Raw genomic sequence first — 19,668 nt, forward strand, 5'->3', positions numbered from 1 at the left:
GCACAAGGCGGGGTGGGAGGGGAGGGATGTTACCGTTCTCTTCTTTTTTGTCTTTTACTGTTTTTCATATGGTCAGTGCTTTACTTTACACTATTTGGTCGTAGGGGACACATTTGTCTTATGGAAGGGGCAATATCTCTGTAGAATGATTTGCTATTGATGAACAGGGTGGTGAAATCTGTGAGCTTCAATGTGAATGGGTTAAACGGACCTATTAAACGGAAGAGGGTACGAACACATTTGAAAAAATTGAAAATAGACATTGCCTTTATACAGGAAACCCATCTGACGCCCCTGGAGCATAGAAAATTGAAAAGGGATTGGATAGGGCATGTAATATCATCATCCTTTAACTCTAAAGCCAGGGGAGTGGCCATCTTGATAAATAAGAACACACCTGTAACAATAGGAGAAACCATTGTTGATACATTGTGGAGATATGTTTAAGTGAATTGTCAGATCTACTCAGAACCCTGGACCCTCTTAAATTTGTATGCACCCAATTATGACAATGAGTCATTTGTACAGGATATATTCCTGAAGGTGTCGGCAGGACGGCAAGACATTCTTATAGGGGGTGACTTTAATTTCTGCCTGGATCCTGTTCTAGATAAGTCAGCTCTATCGGCATCCAAATCTAAAGCAGCCAAAATCACGGTAGAATTCATGAAGGAACTAAACTTAACTGATGTGTGGAGACAAATGCACCCTCAAACCCGAGATTATTCTTTTTACTCTGGTCGCCACAACTCTTTTACTCGGATTGATCTTTTCCTGTTGTCGACACAGCTGATCCACAGAGCAGTAGAATCTGAGTACTTGTTTAGAACATTATCAGATCACTCACCTCTGACCCTGTCGATTTATATGCCTGAGAAAACTACTAATATGTATAGGTGGCGTCTGAACCCTACTCTCCTTCAAAAGCCAGATTTCTGCAAATTTATAAGAGATCAGATTGGGCTATTCTGTGAGACAAATTGTGCTTCTTCTCCCAATAGTTTTATATTATGGGACACACTAAAAGCCTTTTTAAGGGGACAAATAATCTCTTACACCAAAGGTATCAAAAAGAAATACATGGCAGAAATGGAAGATTTGGAAGCAGACATTTTGAAACTGGAAAAGGAGTTTCAACAATCAAGATCTAAAGATGTACACCAGTCTTTGGTAAATAAAAAGCTTAGATACAATACTTTGCATACTTACAAAATTGAAAAAAACATTCTAAGAAGCAAGCAGAGATACTATGAATTGGGAGAGAAGGCGCACAAAATTCTGTCTTGGCAACTGAAAAAAGAAGAAACCTCTAGGACGATTAATTCAATCCAAACTGAAACAGGTTCTGTATCACATAACCCAACAGAAATTAATGATGCATTCAAACAATTTTACACACATTTATACACATCAGAACCACCAGAAAATCTGAGTAACATTGATACATTTTTGTCCATGATTGAGCTGCCCAAACTTGGCCAAGAAGATCAAAATAATCTTGATCTGCCCTTTACACAAAAAGAAATTGAAAAGCTCTGGGCTCATTACAAGCAAACAAATCACCAGGAGAAGATGGGTTCTCTAAGACTCTAAGACTCGAACGCTCCCTGAGTCATTCTCTAGAGCCATAATTACTGTTCACAAAAAAAATAGAGATCCTTTGAAATGCTCGTCATATCGGCCGATTTCATTGTTAAATAGAGATTATAAATTAATTTCCAAGGCCCTGGCTAACAGACTTGGCCAATACCTGACACAACTAATAAATCCAGACCAGTGTGGCTTTATTTCAAAGCGTTCCTCAGCTAATAACCTGTGTAGGCTTTTTTATATTATTCACTTAACAAAATCTGAAACGGAACCCAGTATAGCTGTGGCTTTAGATGCTGAGAAGGCTTTTGATAGGCTAGAGTGGCCATACTTATTCAAAGTGTCGGCCAAGTTTGGGTTCGGTCAATTATTTATTAGCTGGGTTCAAACTCCATATCATAAACCCCATGCAAAAATCAGCACCAATGGACAGATTTCATCTACATTCCCTTTAAGCAGATCAAGTCGACAGGGATGCCCTTTGTCTCCAGCACTTTTTGTCTTAGCAGTTGAGCCTTTGGCTGAAGCAATTAGACAAGATCCTGATATAAAAGGCTTTCAGGTGGGTCAGGCAGTTCATAAAATTAATTTGCTGGCAGATGATGTTATTCTGTACTTAAAAGACCCTGATTACTCTCTTTCCAAATTACAAACTGTATTAAATACTTATAGTAGTGTTTCAGGCTATAAGGTGAATTTGGAAAAAAGTGAAATTATTCAATTGACAAATTTGGATCACTCTGAACTCCAGCGAACAAGTCAATTTAGATGGCCTATGGATGGTATAAAATACCTTGGTATATTTGTAGACAACAACCTCAAAAACCTGTACAAACTGAATTACCTCCCACTGCTCAGTAAGATTGAAGATGATTTACGTAGATGGATGGGCTTGCCTCTCACTTTGATTGGAAGAGTGAATTGTATTAAAATGAATGTACAACCGAGATTGCAATATCTGTTTCAATCCCTACCCATTCCATTGCCACAATCATTCTTCAAAGCTCTCAATAGATACGTCAGGCAATTTTTATGGAATTGTAAAACACCCTGGATATCTTTGGAGAAGCTAACATGGAACTATGGCTCGGGGGGACTTCGACTGCCAAGTTTTAAAAACTACTACCTGGCAGCTCAACTGAGGTTCATCTCAGCCTTTTTTGAGGGCAGTGGCGCCCCTTCATGGACACAAATCAGATTGCACCTCCTGAATGAAAAGGTCCGCAGTGACTTCTTTTATAAGCACAATTCTAGAACTGTAAACAACAGGACAGATAACCCTATATTGAGGCATCTGATAAAAATGTGGTATGAGGTTCACATAAGTCTTAGATTGAGGGTGGGGCTGTCACCTAAAACACCTTTAAAGCTAAATTAACTTATACCCATGACTCTTGATAATAAGATTCTGGACAGATGGCACCATAAGGGAATCCAACACTTGGAAGATTGCTTCGACAGAAGACTTTTCATGCCATTTGAAAACCTGAAGAGGAAATAGAACTTGTCCAATCAAACCTTTTTCTGTTATCTCCAATTAAGATCCTTTCTGAGGGCTAATTTGGGTCCTGAAATGACTCTGCCTGTTATGAATGATGTTGAAAGATTTCTTTGTGATGGGAACACACGTAAATTTATTTCTAAAATGTATTGCCTATTGTTGAATGAAGGCCCAAAACCAGGTGTGCATAAGTCTAGAATTAAGTGGGAGTCAGATCTCAATGTTACAATTGACGAACAATTTTGGACAGAACTATGTCAAAACAGCTTTTCAACTATTATCAATGCCCGCTACAGATTGATTAACTATAATATTCTACATCAATTATATCTTACCCCAGAAAAATTACACTCATTCAAATCTAACCTGTCAGAAATGTGTTTTAGATGTGATACTGAAGTTGGTTCCTTTTTGCTTGTACCTGGCTTTGTATGAAAGTTAGGCCTTTCTGGCATGATATCTGCTCCACTTTAACCAGGATCACGGGAGTAAATGTTCCAGTGGACCCTGAACTTTGTTTATTGGGGAAGTTGCTCTATGTGTGGCTAAGAAGTGAATTGCAGTGTCATGGAAATCATGGAAATCTGACTCCCCTCTTCCTATTGTCAGGTGGTCTGTTGAGATGAATAGTTGCATCCCCATGGAAAAAATCACTTATTGTCTCAGAAAACGATATAACACCTTTTTGAAAATTTGGCAGCCATATTTAGACCATATTGGTACATCTCTTACACCAAATACTCAATGACTTAATGTAGTTGTTTGTATTGACCTTGAACATTGACCTTTTTTTTTTGAGGGGGGCGGGGGGCACTTTGTCCTTTGTTATGTCTCTATACTGTTGGTATTGTCGTGTATTCGTTAAACAGTAAAACATGTTGACATGTGCTTAAAACATAATGATAGGCTTACACTTATGGTGCTTGCCCTCTGGACACTCAGACATTCTCAGAGAGTCCACCAGATGTTTGTCTTATTTACTCTTTACCTTTTGGGATGGCCTTTGACCTAGGGAGTTGTCTTGACCAGCTGATGGATAGAATGTTTTTGACCAATGTGTCTATATGTTCGGACACAAAAACGTGCCCTTACCTGAAGTCAAGGGAGGAACCAATGTCCCTATATAACTGTGTGTAAGACCGCTGCAAGTCAGATTTTCACCATTTGGCTGCGTGATGTCTCCGGGTTTCTAGATGCCCGTCCTGACCTGTGAAACTTCTGTGTAATAAACTTTGTTATACTGAAGGTACTAGGTCCTCGGAGTCCTTTCTTCATCATCAACAACTTCTACAACATCATCGACCTCTCGGCTACATAGAATATACGATAGTATACTGATATGTTTGTTTGTACACATTACATATGAAACTGAAAATAAAATATTTCAAAAAAAATATGTCCTCTTTAAGGAAAGAGGATGTCACACCATGTTAAATCCCTGTGAGACAAAATGGGATTTGTGAATATGGGATATACAAATAAAATTTGATTGATTGATTGACTTCAGTACCGTGTCACAAAATTCACACCATCTATCGACCAGGGTTTCCGCAAGTAATCCCCAGTCCTCCCAGGTTGGCCTGGAAACCAAAGAGGATGGCTGTTTTGGTAGAAGATTGAAACGTGATGCTTTTGATGCTGGTATTAGGCCATATCCTGAGCTGTATTGGATTTGTGATGATATTAGACGTTCCCTCCCTGGTAATAGGAATTGTTTGTGTGCTATAGCCCTGTTAGCTAAGGAGGTCCATTTTATACCGGTTTCAGAGAATGTTGTTAGTGATCTGTCCGTCCTCCCTCCCCGGTCCTGCGACCATTTCACCTGTGCGGTGGTTCCCTTTGGCAGCTTTGATAGCGCCATTACCTAAGATTCCATTGGCATGCCCAGAGGCGTTCCTGATAAATATAAGGCGCATAATGAAATTGCTAGTGGGTTTGTTCACCTGGTTCCGTTCATTGGTGCTTCTTTTGAAATTCAGAAGAACACAGAATGGATTAATTCTATTTACTCTAATCACCAACGCTTCATTAACCACACAACTGACGCGATCAAAGGTCTTGCGGACCAATTGTCCCCAACCTCCCTTGTGTCCTGGCAAAATAGGATGGGACTGGACTGGTTGTTTGCTGAAGAAGGAGGCATATGATTCATGTTCGGAGTTGCTTGTTGCACCTACATCCCTTGTCTCCAGAGCCATTGCTGCCTTAGAATCCCTTAGTAAAGAATGGACAGAGAATTCCGGCGTCGCCCACCCCTTTGATTGGCATTCCATACAGGATTTTTTCAATAACTCAAAGCATTCTTATCTCTGTTTTTCGTTGCAATTGCTCTGTGCCTTGGTATCTTTTCCCTTTGTGGATGTTGTATATGCCTTGCGTTCGTGGCCTCATCACCCGTACAATTGATGCAAGTGTTACCAAGACAATGTTGTCATATCAGCCCGTACCCTCCTCCGTCACGGACATTCCTGACTTATTCCCCATCCCTCCCCACCTGGACAGCACAAATGATTCTGATGACGATACTAAATGTTATTTTCTCCCCTCAGCTTGCTTATGTGATTCTTAGTGATTTCACTAGACAAAAACCGCTACTGCAATTATTCTCTCGACTTCATATTTTATGATGCCTTAATTTAAATCTCATTGAATTTTTAAGGTTGATGTAAGTTGCTTCATGAAGTTTGTACATACTTACATACTTGTACATGCAAGAATTTTAAAAGTTTTTTGCTGGATATTTTCAAGCTTAGATATACTATGTTGTGCAATAATGCTTTCAAAGTGATACCATAAAATGGTGTGCCTTTCGGCATTCAATAAAGTTTGGTTATCAACATAAAATTGGTTAAAGTTTCCTCGGGGCACCACCCTTCAAAGGAAGGGAAAAGATAGCCAATTTATTGATTGAGTCTCATAAAAGTAATAACTACAAATTTGGAACTCTGATTAACAATAAAATGAATAACTGTAATCAAATTTACCATCTAGATAGTTAGCTGGAAGGATATGGAATTCACTTATGCAACATTAATGAAAGAACATTTGCGAAAGAAAAACATTTATTATGAATATAATAAAGTATAAAAACACAAATTACTAACAATGTACTAACTAAACCAAGATGTCTATTTAAGTCAGATGGCTTCCGAAGACGGTGGCTTAATTAAAAGTTCACACCTTCCTTAGCATGCTTTCAAGCTGGTCGCTGGCCACCCGAAAGAAGGAAGAGAGGCTGGCAGCCTTGCTCCTTGGAAGGTTGGTGGAAAGAGAGAGAGGAGGGGGAGACCTGGCCTTATAGTGGCCTGGTGACCTCACAGGTCATGGGGCCAGAGTGACCAATTAGAGCTGAGCCTGGTGGCTTTTTCACACCTCTTGGTGAAGTTGTCCGGACTAAAAGGACATGCAGCATCCTGGGAGATGGAGTTCAGGAGGTTTTCTCAAGAGCAAAGAACATGCTGTTTTCAGGCTTTGACTACCATGTAGGCCGAAGAGAAAGCCTGTGGTTTCACAAAATCCATGTCCCAACAACTATATGTTGACATTTAACGTTTTATTACATTTTAATATGAGTTACTTTTGCCGATCAATACAGCATGTTCAATTTTGATGATGGTTAATGAGATTTCCTTCCATTTTTTCATTTTAAACGCATGCTCTAAAATAACTTGCCATGCATTGATGTTCTAGAATGTCCCCATGGTAGATGTGAGCCTGTACGTACGCAAACTGCGTGGGTTGAAGAATCCTCGATATTCTTCTCTGTTGATCGGAAATTGTTATATTTATTGCTGATTAGAAAACTATTACAGGACAGCATCAGCATTGAGCTTCAGATCAATGATTTTGATCACAATAGCAAACGAACTATTTACAGAACAAGTTTTGCAACAATGAATACAACACATGCTGTTGCAATTATGAAGTGAAATGTAATAACAAGTGTTTTCATACTCAACATAACTTTCTTTTTTAACTTTGACATTTTTTTATGATTTTTTTATTTTTAAATTTATTTCCACACCAGGTGTGTGTGTGTGTGTGTGTGTGTGTGTGTATGAGTGAGTAAGAGAGAGACAGAGAGAGAGAGGGGGAGTGTGTGTGTGTAGCTTAATTTGTAATATTGTATTATACCACTACTACCTAGAAAGTGTCAGACACTCAGTGCGTGAAGTAAAATAAAACTGGTTAGAGCCAACTGACGGTTTAAAAAAAAAAAAAAAACTCCAACGACCGGCAGAGAGAGGGAGAGAGAGAGAGAGAGTAGCCAGACGCTAGAGAGTAGTCAGACACTCAATGCGTGAAATAAAAAAATAAAAACTGTTAATAAAAAAAAAAATTATAATCTCCGACAGGCAGAGACGCAACGCGAGTCGCTTTCTACCAGCACCACGTCTGAACGAACCCACGTTTAACAGAGCTCTACTGGTTAATAAGTAAGTACAAACTGAAATAAAAACAAACTTCAAGCTGAAGAAACCCTAAACGTTAACGGAAAAGACCCGTGAACCTGAGTGACTGAGAGACAGAGAGCTGTTCTGTGAGTGAGTGAGCAGAGCGGTGTGTGAAGGGGAGGAGCGCTGTGACGCTGTGTGAGGATTTTCATTCAGTCCGAGCACAGATATTGTATAACTCGTATAATACTCGTGCTCGGCAAAAGTGCTTTATCCGGCTCATCTCTAATAAAAACCCTCCTTTTTAACTTCTCGTGGTTGCACTTCGAGCCATGTTGCTGACTGTGTAAACCTCTGCAGAGCTAGTAATTAAACCTCTAAAGACAACTCCGGTCTGAGAAATTAATTATTTCAAATCTCATGATAAATTTCCACGACAACACGCTATTAATGCCAGCAATGATCAGACATCAGCACCTGTCTGCTAACATTCTCATGTGTGAATAATAAACTTCATGGTGGTTTTGCATGGGCTGGTTGGACATGCTGAGAAGTTGTTCAGGTTAATTATACCTAGATGTACTGTATGTCCCATCAGGCTGTCCGGTGGGAATACACAGAACGAAAAAGAAAGCACTGATGACTTTGTATAAATGCACATCTTCTTCATTACAATCAAGAAAAAAAAAGGTGATCAGATATTCTCATTAACATATACAGTTTTATTTGCTTACCTGAAGTGAAGGTATTGTTCTGCTTGTATTATCAGACTGGAGCCAAGACAGGCAGTAGTAGCTATATTTGCCCCGACACACCGATATGAGTTAGACCAAGAAAAACAGGAGTATTTCAGGGATGTAACAAAAAGAGGAGGGAATTCAGTGACATAACTCACTGACAGGTTTTCGTCAATCTCTTAACATTCTCAGCATGTCAATACCTGTCTACTACATAGAAATGCATCCTCGCTGAGAATGTATGGCTTTCCTGTTTGGTAAAAGTGAATATATGTAGATCTTGAAAAAATAATATTGTGTAAACAACCACCCGAGGCCCTTGTGTTTTCGTTTTTGAAATAACCCTATGATAATTACACAAAAATGTGATGAGATGAGCATGTTGAAACAACGTATATCATTTGATCCGTTTAACAGAAACCTATATTATAAATAGTTGTCTGGCTTAAATGTGAGAATTACCGGGAGCATTTTGATAATCAGTAATCACGTATCAAGTATTTTTTATCATTGTCATCTGAATATATTTGAGATTTCGACAGTCCACTGTACTAGCTTTATGGTAGCTCTGCAGGCTCCAGTCAGAGAAATGTATGGAATCTGTCCAAAATCTTATCTCAGTCTTCAATCGTAAATTTGTAGCAGTAATTATCTCAGAGGATATTTGCAGTTATACAATTACTTTATGTGTTAAGTCTTTTTGTATATATATATATAACATTTTGAAATAATAATCGAATGTGTATATTAACTAACTTTCTGCCAATTTTGGTAAGAATTTGAGCATGTTAAAGCCCTCAAAAAGCCAATTCATTTGCCTGAATAATAATAATAATAATAATAATAATCCTTACAATTGCAATAGGGTCTCACCTGACCTTTGATCAGTGCTCGGGCCCTAATAAATGTGTAAATAAATACATGAACAAAGTAAAATATATATATAATGTATAAATAAATGTATCAATATACATTTGGTCATTTATTGAGGCATTTAACTATATATTATGTATATCTAATAATTTATCCTTTTATTCATGTATTAAAAAAATATTTATGTATTTATAGAGTTTGTTTTGGCCCAGAAACCCCTACAAACATAATGATTTCGATGAGTGATACTACAAAAAATACCACTACTACAGCCTGTTAACGTTTACATCATAAGAACATTCAGCAAGAAGGCAAATTAAAAGAATAGCTTAAACGCAACAGTTCCATTTTGGAGAAGTTTAGCCACATTTAGCCTTTTATTAACACCAGTAATACATATTATGGTCAACAGTAAACACCTTTCAAATCATCTTTATTTTCATCTCACACCCTCAGTTTGCATAACATTTTAACTTTAGTTAAAACAATAAAGAACAACCAAACTAATGCATCAGCCTGATATTTAATCACAAATTCACAACCTTCAATTAAGGTTATTTTTAAAATATTTCCAGATTTAGTTATTTAGCATACAAATTAGTACAATTGTTCTATCAATAATCAACTGGCACAGCCATTTCACTAATAGCAACATGTGAAGCCAATTATCTGAACTGCATTATAACATTTTGGTTACATAATTGGTGGATGAGTGGAATTATTGGATTTGCACAGATTTGTCTTAATGAAGATGCTTTAGAAGGGCCGGCTTATTATGCATGTGTCTAATTGATCAAAAACATCAGAAATAGATTTTAGTGACCCAGCCATCAATAGACACAGTTGTATGAACTTGAAAGGTTTATTTTTTACATGAAATCCAGTGTGAGAAAAGGACCATCTCATTTAGTCAGACTGACTTATTGTTACTCAGTAAGAGGTTCAGATGAACCAAACTAATTCACCCAAGAGCTACTAAATAAAGAAGCTGTAAATATATTGTCAGCTATAAAACTTCTTTTAAAATAGTATGGAGACATGGTCAATTACATCAAAAGAAAACAGTCAGTTAAAGATATTTCCTCCTAAATACCCAACGATTCATACTCTTAGGACCCATCTCTCTGCACATCAATCAGCATTACACTGCAGCTCAGTCATACTGGACCATTGGGTGGTCGCTCCAAGAGGGCAGGTTGGAGAGTTTCTCTTCTGTGGCTGGTGTGATGGGCCAACCCCAGCTCTTGAAGAATCCAGTCAGGTTCATCTCCACAGTCCGGGAGAAAGTCTCAGCGTACAGGTTCATCTTTCCTTCGTTGTCATTGGGAAAGTCGCTCATCGTGGGGTAGGCAGCAAACACCTTCTTAAAGGCGTCCCAGCCAAACTTACCCTGGAGCTACATGCACGGAGAAAGAAGTAGAGGAAATGTAAGAAAATTGCAGTGTTGATGCCTCAATGTGCTGACTTGGCTTAGAGACTTTCAGTACCATTTACATTTTTGGCCTTTGGCCTGTGTGTGGTTTTGTTCAAATGGTATTTATAAGGGGTAATACAAAAATTATTCTCTTACCTGCATATATGTCTCCAGGGCCACCCACATGTCCCATTTCCTGAGTTGCCTGCCCCCCTTAGCAAACTCCGCTGCTCGATAGTTTCGGTTTGCTAAAGTCATATTTGGGTGAGCCTGCAATGAAAAAGATGATTAAGAAACAATATAATATCCATGGACACCTTAATAATTCTCTAAATATAAGAATATAGAATATAAAAATAGCTGCTTTTAGTCATTTCTATGAATATAAAATATATCATAAATACACTTTAACAAAGCAGATCTACTCCACCTTTGCTCTGTCCATCCCAAGAACCTCTTCATGCACATACACTGACCAGAGGTTGCATGTACACTCAGTGGTGTTGGGTGGGAACTCCCAGCACCCTCTCTGCTGGTTGTGTCCCAGTTCATGGATAGGCCCCCATATTCCTACGTTCCTGATATGGTCAACTTTGACCAGTTCAGCCGCAACAGTGCTGTGTATCATTACAGGGTAACCTGCATGCATCCAACCTGAGCAGGAGAAAATTAAAAAAAGCACAGAGTTTTGTATTAATGCTATGAGGATTACTATCATAGGTATGGTAGAGAAACACTTTACAACTAGGGCTACGTTGTAGCACTTGCGGGCCCGAGCACCCGCACGTTGAAGCCTGTTGCGGTCGGTGGAGAGAGCGATCGATGACCAAGCGCACATCATCGATCGAGCATGCACTTCTCCACGTTAAATGCGTTTTGCGCTCTGCGGCAGTAGGTTTGCCAGTAGGTGGCGCCATCACTATTATTACGCACAGACATATATATCTGTTCATGTAGGCGCTCTGATGTAGCGTGAGCAATTTTGTGTCAATTGGACAATGTTAACACAACTTAATTTTCACACTGATCAGTAGGTGGCGCTATGACCCTGAACTAATATTTATATGTGGAGCTGTTCAGAATAGTATTGTGATCATAGGTCAGTAGTTTGGAGCCGGTTGGATAATGCAGAGTGGATTAACAAAGTACTTCCTGTTTCCTGGCGAATCAGTAGGTGGCGCTATGACACTGAGGAAATATTGACACATAGAGCTGTTCAGGCTTGGACTCTGACCATGTGACAGAAGTTTTGTAGTGATAGGACAATGCACAGTGGAGTTATGATAACATCGTGTCCTTTGGCGAAGGAAAATCCTTCGCCGCACATCAATGTTTACACGGTTTGAGGAAACGTCACAATTCTGACCATGATCTAATGACTTGACTGATCTGATTTGAGCTGTATATTGTAAATCAGCCAGGAGCAGTTCATCAAAGTATAAAACATGTCACTTCCTGTAGCCACCAGGGGGCGCTGTAATTTCAAGTCATAATTTCTGTGTAGATGTCATCAGGATGGCACCCTTGTCTTACATGTCTAGTTTGGACTCGATTGGACAATGTATGTCCGAGATACAGAACCTCGTGTTTTGATGGCGTTTAATCAAACTCAAGACGCCACGCCACGGTCACACGGTGTGACGAAAGGTCAATCTCTTAATCACTTTTTATCTCCATCTTGTTGTGATGGCAATGATCTTAATTTGAAGTCAATCTGATGAAAGCCCTGGGACAAGTGCATCAAGTAAAAATGTGGAATATGGAAAAAAAATGGCCACTTAATCCAAAATGGCGGCCTCCCTGTTTGGTCAAGCATACCTATCCAAGATATTTTTTTGTTTGTTATGAAACGACACATGTCCCGATAGATTTGTATAAATGTCGGCCATCGTAGTGCCGGGGTTGCCCTATAGGGGGCGCTGGTCAGTTTTTTTGCCACGCCCATTTCTTAAAACCATATGAAAATCTTCAGGGGGGGGATGTTGTTGCACACATGTAGTTTGAGTGAGATAGAACCATGAACACTGAAGTTAAAGCAATTTCGTGCTTCACGGCGAGGTGATGAACTTTGATGCAACGCCATTAATATGGCGTTTGACGAAAAGTCACAGTTATCTTATGCCTTCATTATCAATGTCTTGAGACCCATTTGGTACAGTTTGACATGGTTGAGATCAGTGGATGAGGAGGAATACATCCAAGTGTAAGACAAGCAAAAAACAAGACATTTCCTGTTGCCACCAGGGGGCGCTGCGGTTTTAAGTCATCATTTATGCATAGATGTCATCAGGCGGGGACTATTGTCTTACATGTCTAGTTTGGACTTGATTGGAACATGTATGTCCGAGATACAGATGCCCGTGTTTTGATGGCGTGTAACCAATTTTTAACGCCATGCCACGGTCACACGGTGTGATAAAAAAAAAATCCCTCAATCATTTTTTATCTCCATCTTGTTGTGATGACACTCATCTGAATTTGAAGTTGATCTGATGAAAGCCCTGGGACAAGTACGTAAAAGTAAAAATGTGGGATATTGCCAAAATGGCCACTAAAAGCAAAATGGCGGACTTCCTGTTGCGTTTTTCATAATGCTCCATGAGACTTTTTTTCATGACTGGTCACGATACACCTATATCCAGATTTTGATGAAAATCCGTTATGTGGAAACCTAGGGGCTGGTTCCAGGGGGCGCTGTAGAGCCATTTTGCCACGCCCAATTCCAATTACTCCAGAATACTAAAATATCCGCAGACCTTGAATTTCCTGCAAAGTTTCATAACTTTTTGAGCATGTCTAGACCCTGAAAAAGCCCCCCAAAGGGAAATAATAATAACTAGGGCTACGTTGTAGCACTAACGGGCCCGAGCACAGGCAATTTCTATTCTGTTGCGGTCGGTGAAGAGAGAACGTTCAATGACCAAGCGCTCGTCTCAGCGTTGCATGCGTTTGTGCACTGCGGCAAGGATTATTGCTTCACTTCCTGTAGCCAGCAGGAGGCTCTATTAACTAGAGGTAAGTAACCTTGAAACCATACAACCAAACCTATTGCTTTAACTATCACCATATACTTACATGCCTCAAGGCTTTTTTAATATAAAATTGTTATAAAAGTTAGTTTATTTAACACGTCTAATGAACACATTGAAGCAAGTTAACTGCAGAGTCGTATGTTTGGCTGTGACTTTGTTTTATTTTAATAAGTTAATATCAATACGCTACATGTGTAAGTTGCATGTGATAATAACTATGTTTCACCATTATTCTGATACAGGCTGATATATCCACCATTACTATTTTCACATCGTTAGTCAGTTAATTATATAATTATGTTTTCACACTGAGGGAAGTGGAGAGACTTGATGTGGACTGTTATCAACAGCTCTGTGGGAGATCATCACCTTGAATATTACAGATGAGGTAGAAAGACATTTTATCTGTGTACAATGTTGTATTTCTTTCTCACGTTTTATCAAAAGCGATTTAAAGTATGTGCATTTAACCATTAGTATACAAACCCAGACCCCAGTACATCGGTTCTATCTGAAATATGTGGTGCTTCATACACAACACAAAACATTCATAACAGTGCGCTTCTGCTCCTCATTAATGCAGCTCCTGATGTCCTCAGCAGCAACATGGTGGAGATTTGCAGCTTCATGCTGGTCAACTGGAAGACAACTGATTAAGATTAAAAGATTAAGATTAAGATCCATTTATTCGTCCCAAACACATGCACAGACATGCAAAGGCACACTCATGCAGGTAGGGAAATTTAATCTCTGCTTTTTACCCATCTGGTGCAGGACACACAGAGCAGTGAGCGACCATGTACGGCGCTCACGGAGCAGATGTTGGGGGAGTGAGGTGCCTTGCTCAGGGGCACTAGAGAGGGTAGGGAGACTCTTGGATTTTTGGACAGATCAATCCAGGTTTGTCTTTTGTTGTCTCTCCGTGGAGTCGAACCGGAGACGAACCAGAGACCTTCTCTGCCCATAGTCCAAGTTTCTGCCCTTTACACATCACTCCATACGTTGCTCCCTTAACTACAGATGGCCTGCGAATGTCATGGAGTTTTACAGTGAATTAGACAGTTTAGATATGATTTTAATCTCCACACATCAGTGTTGTAAACAGTTCTCAAATTAATTATATAATTATGTTTTCACACTGAGGGAAGTGGAGAGACTTGATGTGGACTGTTATCAATAGCTCTGTGGGAGATTATCACCTTGAATATTACAGATGAGGTAAAAAGACATTTTATCTATTTTTACAATGTTGTATTTCTTTCAGTACTTTTATCAAAAGCGACTTAAAATATGTGCATTTAACCATTAGGATACAAACCCAGACCACAGTACAACGGTTCTATCTGAAATCTGTTGTGCTTCATACACAACTCAAAACATTCTTTAACAGTGCGTTTCTTCTCTTCATAGATGAGGAACTGCAGCACCTGACGTCGTCAGCAGCAACATGGTGGTCAACACGTGGACGACTGCATCATCATCAGAAGCTACACAACACTTCTAAATTCCTCCCTTAAATAAAGATGGCCTGCAACTGTTTGGTGGTGGCAGTCATTGCTAAGTGGCATGGATAAGAATTCATTTCTATCTTCATTATGGTTGGTTAAAATAATAAAAACTTATAACAACAATGTGTATCTTTTGCTTTCTGATTTGATACACTTTAGATAAGAACCCAGTGTTTAATATTTGTGCTTTGCCATAAGAGACAAAACATGGTCAATTGGTCATCACAGCTGTGTCCTTCAGGCTCGTCCGTCCCTAATAAAATGAGAGGAAACATAAAAATACTCAGATCATAATCATTTCATCTTAGGAAATAGGTAGTGTACATCATTTTCAAATTCTCTATGAACACTGTCTGTTCTAGTAAAGTTACAAGGCTATAATGTATTTATATTTAACAAAATAATTCAGGGAAGTCTGCCTGAGATTAACGATGTAAACACTAGTAGACACGGTTATTTTTCACTGTAACACGTGACAGGACATCAACACTGTGACTCTGAATAAAGAGCCTTAGGATACGTAGTGCTCCTTTGCACAGCTGCTCTTACAATGTGTAGCAAGTGCTAAATCTCCATTAGTAAAATAGTAATGAAAATCACCCTTCACATAATTGAACATATATTTTCCATGTGAACCGCTTTAACACAGTTCAATTCCGGAGCAAAATGTAACTTATAAAGTATTTATTAGAGTTACATATGAACAAAGTGTGTATTCTTATTTTCGGTGGATATTCAACTATGTATTTGAATATGCTTTTGGATTAAAACGTGCACTACCATGACAATGAATGTTTAGTATGGAGCTATTTCACATTAAAAGTATTGCATTATAATTTAACACATTATGTATTATGTGCAATACTTTGTAAGTAATGAAAACAGGTCTGTACCTGGAGTCAGTGTTCAGTCTGGTTGGATTCAAGTTGTGTCTCACGCTGGACATCCTAGAGGAACATTGAACACAAATACACAGATATGTTAAGTCATACATGTGCCATGTTATCTGCTTAACAGACTTTTACATGGTAATAATAAAATATTAATTCAAAGTTAATCAGATCATAATCATTTCAGCTTAGGAAATAGGTAGACGTTACAACACTACTCTGAAGAAAGAGCTTTAGGACACGTAATGCTCCTTTGAACACCCGCCATGTAATGCAGATGTGACTTTAAACACTCAGGTTTCTCAGGTTTCAGTTAGCATCGCTAGCCCGCTAGCGAAACTAACTTACAAGCCGACACACAGTCTCCTGTCTCAGAGTCATCCGCATAAAGTAACGCTTATATCTGCTGGGTGGACCCGCTCATGTCGTTTCATGTCGGTGTTTGTCGGTAATAACCCCAATCGAATCGAAGAACAGTTACTGCACCCATTCGAAGATATTGTTAGCTTGCTTGTTAGCGAGCTAGTTAGCCTCCGGCGCTAGTGAAAATGAAGCCGACACACAGTCTCCTGTCTCAGAGTCATCCTTATAAACGAACGCTTATCTCTGCTTGGTGGACCTGGGTTCATGGCGGTTGTTTCGGTAACAGCTGGCATTCGCATCGAACCCGTTGATATACACTGAGCTGGTATGTAGCTCCCGGATTAGCGTCCCGTAGCTATCACGGCTGATTCAAAGGCACCCTGCGAATCACATCGAAATAAAATACTTAACGTGACTTACCACAGAAACGGAGGCGCAGACATCGTTACCGTGACCGTCAGGAGAAGGAGCAGAACATCAAAGTGTGTAATTTACCGGGTATGTGGGTGTAAGCCATTTCATGAGGCGTTCACGTGTAACTGGTGAAAGCCGAACTCACAACACACAGCACAGCTTACACTGTGACGTCACGTGAATTTCAAACATCTATATCGCTTAAACGAGGGAGTTAAAATAAAATACACCCCCCTCAGAGTTGTCATGAAGGAAGAACTTAGCGATTGAGACTAAAACCAAAGTTTGAGCAATGCTGTAAAAGGTTTAATTCTCCTCTAAAGTTGGCCACCCTGTAAACACAGTCTGTTAATGCATAGATAACACAAAGCATGGTCTGACACTGCCATCTAGTGACTAAATATTGCAGCACATCTGCCAGATATAGATGTTTTCATTCCTCAAACTGGAAGCCACACCACGGTCACACAGTATTATGAAAAGTTGCAATTTCGTTAACTTTAGATCTTCATCTTGTTTTGAACACATGCATCAAATTTTTACGTTGATTTAATGAAGGCCCTACGAGTAGTGAATCAAACTGTAACACATAGAAAAACAAGACATTTGCTGTTGCCACCAGGGGACGCTGTGATTTTAAGTCACGATTTCTGTACCGATGTCTTCAGGTCGCGACTCTTGTCTTATGTGTATAGTTTGGACTCGATTGGACAAAATATGTCCAAGATACAGGAGCCCGTGTTTTGATGGCGTTTAATCAAACTTTGAGGCCACACCACGGTCAGACGGTTTTGCTAAAACTTAATCCTTCAATAACTTTAGATCTCCATTTTGTTGTGATGACGATCGTCTAAATTGTAAGTTGATTTGATGAAAGCTGTAGGAGGAGTACTTAAAACAAAAAATATCGAATATGACCAAAATGGCCACTAAAGTCAAACTGGCGGGCTTCCTGTTGCGTTATTCATAATGCACTGATGGACTTTTTTGTGCATCTAGTCATGATACACAATAGTCTTTGTTTTTTTTGAAGATCGGTGAATGCTAAATGAGGGGCTTTTCCGTAGGTGGCGCTCTTGAGCCATTTTGCCACGCCCTTTTCAAAATACTCCAGAATACGTAAATTTTCGCCGCCTTCGAATTTACTGCAAACTCCTACAACTTTTTGAGCACATTAAAGCCCTCAAAAAGCCAATTCATTTAAGCTAAGAAAAATAATAATAATAATAATAATAATAATCATTTCAATTTCAATAGGGCCTCCCACCGATTTCGGTGCTCGGGCCCTAACTAGGGCTACGTTGTAGCACTTGCGGGCCCGAGCAACCGCACGTTGAAGCCTGTTGCGGTCGGTGGAGAGAGCGATCGATGACCAAGCGCACATCATCGATCGAGCATGCACTTCTCCACGTTAAATGCGCTCTGCGGCAGTAGGTTTGCCAGTAGGTGGCGCCATCACTATTATTACGCACAGACATATATATCTGTTCATGTAGGCGCTCTGATACAGCGTGAGCAATTTTGTGTCAATCGGACAATGTTAACACAACTTAATTTTCACACTGATCAGTAGGTGGCGCTCTGACCCTGAACTAATATTTATATGTGGAGCTGTTCAGATCAGTATTGTGATCATAGGTCAGTAGTTTGGAGCCGGTTGGATAATGCAGAGTGGATTAACAAAGTACTTCCTGTTTCCTGGCGAATCAGTAGGTGGCGCTATGACACTGAGGAAATATTGACACATAGAGCTGTTCAGGCTTGTACTCTTATCATGTGACAGAAGTTTGGTAGTGATAGGACAATGCACAGTGGACTTATGAAAACATTGTGTCCTTTGGCGAAGGATGATCCTTCGCCAAACATCAATGTTTACATGGTTTGAGGAAATGTCACAATTCTGACCTTGATCCAATGACTTGACTGAGCTCATTTGAGCTGTATATCTTAAAGCAGCCAGGAGCAGTTCATCAAAGTATAAAACATGTCACTTCCTGTAGCCACCAGGGGGCGCTGTAATTTCAAGTCATAATTTCTGTGTAGATGTCATCAGGATGGCACCCTTGTCTTACATGTCTAGTTTGGACTCGATTGGACAATGTATGTCCGAGATACAGAACCTCGTGTTTTGATGGCGTTTAATCAAACTCAAGACGCCACGCCACGGTCACACGGTGTGACGAAAGGTCAATCTCTTAATCACTTTTTATCTCCATCTTGTTGTGATGGCACTGATCTTAATTTGAAGTTAATCTGATGAAAGCCCTGGGACAAGTGCATCAAGTAAAAATGTGGAATATGGAAAAAAAATGGCCACTTAATCCAAAATGGCGGCCTCCCTGTTTGGTCAAGCATACCTATCCAAGATATTTTTTTGTTTGTTATGAAACGACACATGTCCCGATAGATTTGTATAAATGTCGGCCATCGTAGTGCCGGGGTTGCCCTATAGGGGGCGCTGGTCAGTTTTTTTGCCACGCCCATTTCTTAAAACCATATGAATATCTTCAGGGGGGGGCTGTTGTTACACACATGTAGTTTGAGAGAGATAGAATCATGAACACTGAAGTTACAGCAATTTCGTGTTTCACGGCGAGTTGATGAACTTTAATGCCACGCCATTCATATGGCGTTTGACGAAAAGTCACGGTAATCTTATGTCTTCATTGTCAATGTCTTGGGACCCATTTGATACAGTTTGACATGGTTGAGGTCAGTGGATGAGGAGAAATTCATCCAAGTGTAAGACAAGCAAAAAACAAGACATTTCCTGTTGCCACCAGGGGGCGCTGCGGTTTTAAGTCATCATTTATGCATAGATGTCATCAGGCGGGGACTATTGTCTTACATGTCTAGTTTGGACTTGATTGGAACATGTATGTCCGAGATACAGATGCCCGTGTTTTGATGGCGTGTAACCAATTTTTAACGCCATGCCACGGTCACACGGTG

The 19,668-nt window shown here is 39.6% G+C and overlaps 1 long non-coding RNA gene and 1 pseudogene across 1 annotated transcript; both read right to left on the bottom strand.

Annotated features, from left to right (window-relative positions):
- Positions 1-10,212: 10,212 nt before the first annotated feature.
- Positions 10,213-19,668, bottom strand: part of LOC128440802 (TRPM8 channel-associated factor homolog) — a 36,759-nt pseudogene continuing 27,303 nt past the window's right edge.
- Positions 13,977-17,314, bottom strand: LOC128440803 (uncharacterized). The gene is made up of 3 exons (XR_008338579.1): positions 16,723-17,314; positions 15,943-15,996; positions 13,977-15,302 (listed from the first exon to the last, which is right to left on the bottom strand). It is a non-coding gene; the product is annotated as an uncharacterized LOC128440803 (long non-coding RNA).

This window comes from Pleuronectes platessa, chromosome 5, assembly GCF_947347685.1.
Source record: "Pleuronectes platessa chromosome 5, fPlePla1.1, whole genome shotgun sequence".
Lineage (NCBI taxonomy): Eukaryota > Metazoa > Chordata > Actinopteri > Pleuronectiformes > Pleuronectidae > Pleuronectes > Pleuronectes platessa.